Below are 7993 nucleotides of genomic sequence, written 5' to 3'. Positions count from 1 at the left end.
ATTGCCCCGATGCCAGGGGGTGCTGTAATAGGCAGTCTCCTGCATTATACCATCAGTTTCTGGAAAGAACAAAGTTGTGGCAGGAAAGATTGGGCAGACTGCCCCTTAGAGGCAGGTGGGCGGGCCAGCCGGAGATTCGGCCCCAAGAGCCCTCTGTCACAATAACCTTTCCCTCACTTTTTTAGACATATAAGCTCTTTGAAGTACTGACTACATGTTGTATGTTTCCACTGTAACTAGCACAAGAGCATTGCTAATACAGTTATGGTCCACAGGTTCAACTAATACAAAATTTTAAATGGTGGAACTGTACTCTGAGAAATACCCAATGTCACCTTGAAAAAGAGATGTATATTTTTTCCTTTACCTGCTTTTTATATCATTGAAATATTAAAACATTCATTAACAGATAGTAAATTATTCTTCCAGTATTTGTACTGGCAAAATTCAAAGTGCTTTTCATAATTTATGATAGATGTGGCAGGATCACTTCATTTCTCCCAGTGTAAATATGCCCTCTCCAGGAGAAAGGCCTTCCAGGTGTCAACCTGGAAGATTTGCCTTGTAAGCGAAACTCTCCTGCATGAAAGAAGACTTGTACCTTCTCCCATTCTGGTCTGGGAAGGAAGTAAAGTACAAAGCAAAGCTCCCTGCCCCCTCCCAAGACTGAGAATTGCTGATCTCAGGAGTGGGCAGGAAGTTTGGTTGGGAGAGAAGGGGAGAATCTGCTCCTTGTCTGGGGAGCAGGTAGGGTTTTGGAGCAGCCCCTGAAGCTTCCTGACTGCTGTCCAGATTGGGGACTATGCCTTTCCTGAATCAGTATGCCAGGGAGCAATTTGCAGTCTATAAATAAAAGTAACGGAGAGAGCTTTCCACAGTGCCCTCACTGCTTCTACGTTCCTCTGGTCTCTGTATGCCAGGTTGTACATAAAATACTTTATTATGTGAGTTCTAAGTTGTTGTGCACTGACTTTTACTCTCAACTATACCAAAATGGCTTGTCTTGGTTCTACACAAGGTTTAGTAATCAGCATACTTGTAATAATGGTCCAGTTATACATTGAAGCTCTTGAGATCCCTCTAATTAAAACACCTGCAGTGTCTCGTGTATTCAATGTCCTGCATTTCAACATGAACTAAAGCTTGTCAAACAAGCTAAACAAGTTAAACATCCCCACCACCATTTTGAAATACAGGGACACTGAATACATGAGATGCTACAGCACATTGGAGTGTTCTGATTAGAACGCTCCAGCAGACTCAATTAATTAAAAATAAAAGTGCCCTCAAAGACTGTGAAATAGCATTTTTAAATGGGGCTAGGTTAGGACTGTGCTTTGCCTTGGAGAAGCCATGGGCTTAGTGCAAAGGTACTATTCAAGATGCATAAAGGTGGCAGAGTCTGACAATAAAGCATAGCCAACAACCCAGTTAAACCTCTACTATGCAACTACTTATTTTAGATAACTGTATTAAAGTCTCTTAAAGCTTTCACGTATAATTATGGCTTATAATCTTTAACATATAGACAAATTTTGCTTGTTCATGTAGTACTTATTTAATATGACTTACTGCGTACCTAGGAAAGAGTAAGGAGGAGTGGAGGCTGCCTTAGACCTACTACTACCTCCCAGCTTTAGACCATTGTGACACAGTCCAAAGGCCAGATGAAGTCCAGACATTCAATCCCTCAATGGTTGTAGTATCTGCCAGAGAGCAACAGATTGGAGCTGCTACTGACCACCTAATGCCTCAGCAAAGACACGTTTCTGTTAGGATGGTGCCCCTTAGCCTTACTCCAACTAAAGAATACCCACTAAGCAGTGGGGGCTAGGGTTCTGAGGCGCCCTATACTTGCCTTACTGTGGAGGTTGCAACATTGTGTTACTTCATATGAGCTACCCTGCCATGAGTAGCCCTATCACATTGCCACTAGGCCCACTAGTCAAATGCAGTTTAAAGTCATTGTATAGTTGTCACAACTGAGTATAAATCCACAAACACAATTCAATAACAGTTGTATGGACACAGAGCCCTCCAAGGAGTACCGTAAATTCATGCAATGCCTGCGTTTTGTATCTGGACCTGAGTTAACTGAAAGATGTATAAAATTACATGCTGGAATGGCTAATATACTGCAGCAGCTCAGTGTAGTCCCCAAGTGCTCAGCAGTTTAAACATTAGCTACAGGAAAAAATGAATTCTAGTCAGTGGAGTCCTACAGAATATTTAAGTCTGAACAAAGGAAGGGGACACTTAATTCTTGTAAATTCCTGTTATATTAATCTAATCCAGAGTATGAGTATAACAAGCAAGCTTGACTTAATCTTTCTGCAATTAGGAAGTCACATTGGTGTCTGTGCTAATTGTATACTTGTATGAAAACAGCAAATATTAATGAATCCTTTCAACTGTTTCCAATGGAAAAGAAAATATACAACTTGTTTCCTCTAAAAACAATTCTATACAACAAATATGTGGTTGCTAGTATTGACAGTTGGGGTTACAGTATAATTCCCTGAGCACAGCTAGGTACACAAGATCAATTAGGTACACAAACCAGACCAAACAGATAATGAGTATGAAAATCATTGTTATAATTTATTAGACTTTTATCTCAGCTGCTCAATTGTTTAACTGCTATACTCCAAAGTAACAATGAGATTGTGAGAGCATTAATGCCATTTTTTCTGAATAACAGACATTTAATAGGCAGTTTTACCCTGAAGTGTGTTCACTTTTAATATTTGTGTGGCCCCAGCAAAATTAAGAAGGTGCAGGCATGTGTGAGCTTGTACCCAGAGCCAGAGGTCTGTAGGCCCAATGAGATATTAAAACACAATTGGTCAACTGTGTGAAGAAATTGTTTGGTATTGTTTTGTAATTCAAATTCTAAAATTAATCTCAATTCAGCCATGCTTTAACCCTTCCAACATTACTTTAGCTAAAATCATACACTGCCATGGAGACTGATGTTTCATTCAGATGGAAGAGATGGCAGTTAGACAATCTTTTTCTCCTTTTCCTTTGTAGCTTGGAAAAAAAAAATCTATTCCCCACCTGCCACTCACAAAATTATTTCCTCCCAACAAATAAGCTTGTTAACAGAAATCATTCTTCATTTCTAAATTCAGTCACCACTTCAATGCTTCTTCTGCAAATGAACATGCAGTCTTCTTCCATTCTGCTTCCCATCTTATTTTATCCTGATGTTTGGTGCAGACCAACTTGTTCCACAGTTTAATCAGTACCTCGACCTTCTCTGTTTCAGCACTCTGGTGGCATTCCCAACAGATCAAAATTTGAAATGGGGCTATTTTTACTCACTCTTTTTGAGATAAACCTAATCCTGTTCCAAGAAAAATTGAAAAGTGAACCTGTGAATATGTTTACCCCTTGTTTTTAAGAAGAAACTCCCATAAGGGGCATTACCAAGAATATGTGGCCGTATTGTAATTCATTGTCATTAACACCTTTGTAAATGCTCATTTAATCACTTCACAAACATTTGTGGTTGATTTTAGGTTTAGAACACAACTGTTTATAATGCAGAGATTAGCATTTAAAGACATATTTGCTCATTTAAGTTAACAGGAAATCAGTTAAGTATAATTAATCAGGCCCACAAATTTCAGTTTAAATGTTGTCAATCTTGGCCATTTAAAAATCTGGACCCAGTTCTCAAAATCACATTCCTTTTTAAAAATGAATACCTTTTGAGTTTTGGTTCTCTTCTTCAGATAAAAAATGAGGTGATACTGATTAATGAATGCCTGGAAGCAGTGAGGACCCCAAATTTGTTGTCTAAAAGAATATGCAGTTTGGGGTGAGACAAATGGGCTGGCTGTCCTGGTGGGCCTGGAAGTGGGGTGCTTTGGGCTTGCAGAGCCATAATATGGGCTTGTATCCTCTGTAAAGTGGGAAATCCATCCCCCCTGTACCATTGTGAGTCTGGGAGGCATGCCTTGCTATGGGGGTTCAACAAATACTTAAGATGGTTAGGCCTGGAACAGGCCACTAGGAGTAACTAAGGGGTCGCCAAGGTGGGAGCACAGATTACTAGAGCATCAGGTTGGTGCCTGGGCTGGAGGGGGGTGGAGAATGTGGGGACCAAGTTCCAGAAAAGCCAATAGGGGAGATCTGAGAGAAGTAATCTGAGATATTAGCTGAGATCAGAAAGCAGGAGTTAAAAAGCCAGTACTGAGTTCCAGAAGATCCAAGGTCAGGGTCAGGAAAAGCTGCAGTTGAGTCTGGAGCCAGGAGAACAAGAGAAAGCAGTGAGCACAAGGCATGCCAGAACATACTGAAGTTGTGTGAAGGTGTGCCAGAGGCTGCAGGTATCCTTAAAAATGGTAAGTGGTGCTTTCAGTGGCCAATCTGGTTGCAGAGAACTGGGGCATTTGCATTACCCAAGAGATCAGGGGTAAATGTGATAAGCGGGGATCCTGGTTTTCTCTGTTAAAAAAAAAAAAAATCCACAATTTTTGGGTTAAAAATGTAACCCAAAGTCCACATTTTTCTGTGATTAAAATGAAACACCACTATATTTATATATCTATTTATTAGTGGTGTTTCATTTTAATCACAGAAAAGTGTGGATTTTGGGTTACTTTTTAATCTGAAAATTGGGGATTTTTTATTTTTTATCAGAGAAAACCGGGATCCTTGGTGATAAGTTAAATTCTTCACCCTGCCAGGCATACTTGAATCAGAGGCCTTGACAGTATTGTTGACATTAGGAAAACTGCAGATAATAAGCGGTATGTTAGAAAGCATAATGAACATACTTCCTCCTTGGGTCCCACTTAAGAAGATCAGTTCACTTACTCAAGTTCATATAAGGTGTCAATAATCAGATAAAGAATTGAGTCTCTTTGGGCATGTGTAGACAAACAGGGGCCCTAAATTGAAGTGGTGGGTTTTAAAAAGCACCCCTTCAATTTAGGGCTGATTAAACTCCTGTGACTTATCTGCCTCTCCAGCAGGGAGGGGAAGGCAAGCCGCTGGTGGGTGGAGTGGTCCCTGTGCTGTGTGGGGAGTGGGGGGTGCTTCCCTCTGCAGTAACTGTGACCTCCACCCGCAGATGGCCTCTGCCTACAGTCACCTGGCTCAGGTGGTCCCCGGGGGCACCACAGCTGCAGAGGGAAGCACCAGTTCCCCACACAGCTCAGGCAGGCAGGCTCCAGGGGGAAAGGGGGGGCAAGTTCAGGCTCACTGCTTTTCTTGGGCTGAGATGCTTTCTTAGGCTGCTGACAGGCTGCCTGCAGGGCTTCCTGCAGAGCTGTGGAGCTGCGTGGAGCCCACTGCTTTACTCCATGGCTGTAGGGGTAGCAAACTAAAACTCCTCAAAGGAGTTTTAGTTTACTGCACCCCAAGTTGTTTAAGGCGTGTTACGCTGCTGAATTTCCTACAGGAGCTAGAATTAACGTGCAATACACTGCCGAGGCATGCAAACACCAACACCATTAAAGTGGTGCTAAAGAATATAGCCCCCTTTAAAGTGTTGTGCACACATGCCTCTCATTTCGTCTACGCACAGTCTTAAGTTCCAGGCTAATATTTTTACCTCTGAGTCATCTTTAGAATCCTAGAATCATAGAAAAATAGGGCGGGAAGAGACTTCCAGAGGTCATCTAGTCCAGCCCTCTGAATGAGGCAGAATCATCTCTATCCAAACCATCCTATACAAATCCATTGCCTAACCTTTTAGAGAGCAAAACTACACATTGAACTGTGATATAACCACAAGATAGAACACCCTAACATTCCATGGGTAGAACATAAGGATCATAGTGGTCAATACCCTGCTGCTGTGAAAGTTAAGATATGCTTTAGAAATCCAGAAGATCCAGAGAGCCAGGAACCTCTGGGTTGAAGTCCCAGCAAGAGCCCTGGTTACCCCTGTCAAAATCCCCTGTCTTGGCTTCAGCCAATACCTAATGTTTCTGAGGAAGGTAGAAAAAAAACAACCAAAGAATAAATACCCCAGCACATATTTCAGCAAGAGAAGGAAAAAAATCTTTCGTGGCCCCATGTGGCAACCAGAAAAGCCCAGAAGCTTGGAAAATACCGATAATAGAACATAGGCATAGCTATGCCTAGATCATCCCTAATCAAAGCCTGTTCAACCTCTTGTTGAGCACCTTCAGTGATGAAGAGTCCATAACTTCCCCAGGCAGTCTATTCCACTGCCTCACTGTTCTAACAGTAAAGAAGTTTTTCCTGATATCCAGTCTAAATCACCTTTTTGCAACATCAATCCATTGTTCCATGTCCTAGTCTCTGCAACAAGAGAGAAGATGTTTTCTCTCTTCTTTATGGCAGCCATTCAGATATTTGAAGACTGCTATCATGTCCCCTGACAAGGTGAATGTGCTTAGTTTTTTCAACCTTTCCCCATATGACTTGCCTTCCAAAGCCTCTATCATTGTTTGCCACCTACCTCTAGACTGTCACTAAAGTGTCCATGTCATTTGTAAATTATGGAGCCCAAAACTGAATACAATACTCTGGATGAGGCCTAACCAGTGCCAGGTAAAGAGGCACTATCACCTCTCATGTCTTGGACCTAATACTTTTATCAGTACATCCCAAAACTACATCTGTCTTTTATGTGGCTACACAAAGCAGCAGATGCACATCGAGTCTGCAATCTACCAACACTCCCAGATCCTTCTCCACAGTACTGTCATCCAGCCAAGTGTCATTCATTTTGTATTTGTATTTTTGATTATTCTTCCCAAGGCATAGTGCCTTACATTTGAAAGAAATGAACTTCATCCTGTTAGCTTCAGCCCAGCTTTCCATACTTACTCATATTTTAGCTAGACTTTCAGATCTGTCTTCACTGAACTTTTATAGTGAGCATTTCAAACACACCTGTGCAACATTGAGCAGAAACTGTGGATATTAGGAAAGAGAAGAATCAAAAGTAATAAGGGAAGTTCTTATTAAAAGCAAAGAAAGAAGACAAACACATAGGGCTTCTGAGTATGCTTGACAGTCAATCTTGTTACAAACAAGGTTATAACAAAGATGAGAGGTGATTGGTTTACAGTTTAATGTTCAGAAGGACTCGTTTATGGTTGTACAATGTAGGTGTAAATAATATAAGTAGGCAAGGTCAACATTTTTTAAGTTTAGCATTTAGGCATCATGTCTGGAGACTTGATAGAAATAAGATGTGAATTTGTGATTAAAGGTAATAGTGCAGGTAACAAAGGGAACTGGGAGATGTTGAGTAGGATAATAAGTGATTATCCAGATGGTGCAGCATGGGAGATAGGGGATTTGAGAACAACTGAGATTTTTTGAGGTGTATCACCACAGTAAAGTACTAGGTTCCAGCTGAATATGAAAGGAGCTAATAGACAGATCACTAATACTGAATATATGTGAATGGTATTTCAATTACAGTATGCAGCTGGAAGAAACAGAAAGTTGCAAGGAGAACTACAAAGGTAGAAATGTAGCTTCAGAATCAAGAAATTAAATAAAACCAGTTTCATATGTAAGTATTATTAGCAATGTTCAGTTGCCACTCCCTTTCATTTTTTGTGTTTGCTGAAATTGCCAAAATGAGAAACAGTTTTTAATGAAGGACTCGATGATATGGACATTTCTGTAGCTGAAAGCTGACCATCACTTCATTATATATAGTGCACAAAACAGCTTTCAGATAGTAAGAATAGGTAGATACTTGAAATCACCTAGGACCAGATGTTTAGATATATTGGCAGACAAGGTTCTTTGGGTGAATCTGATATCTTTTATTAGACCAACTTAAATAGTTGGAAAACAATTATTAAGCAAGCTTTTGGGTTCAAAAACCCTTTGTCAGGCTAAGGAAGTTTCTGCAGCTGGTGTGTGCTCTTCCTGGATGGAATGAAAAGTAAAGAAGCCAGCGGCTGGGCTGGTATGCATACAAGACAGGTACTCAGTGAAAAAGTAGATTGAGGAGTCAATGGGTGAGAGACGGGGGGGGGGAAGAGAG

This window comes from Alligator sinensis, unplaced genomic scaffold (genome assembly GCF_000455745.1).
Source record: "Alligator sinensis unplaced genomic scaffold, ASM45574v1 scaffold56_1, whole genome shotgun sequence".
NCBI classification, from domain to species: domain Eukaryota; kingdom Metazoa; phylum Chordata; order Crocodylia; family Alligatoridae; genus Alligator; species Alligator sinensis.
The sequence above is the reverse complement of the archived record's forward strand: the minus strand, read 5'-3'. Positions refer to the sequence as shown.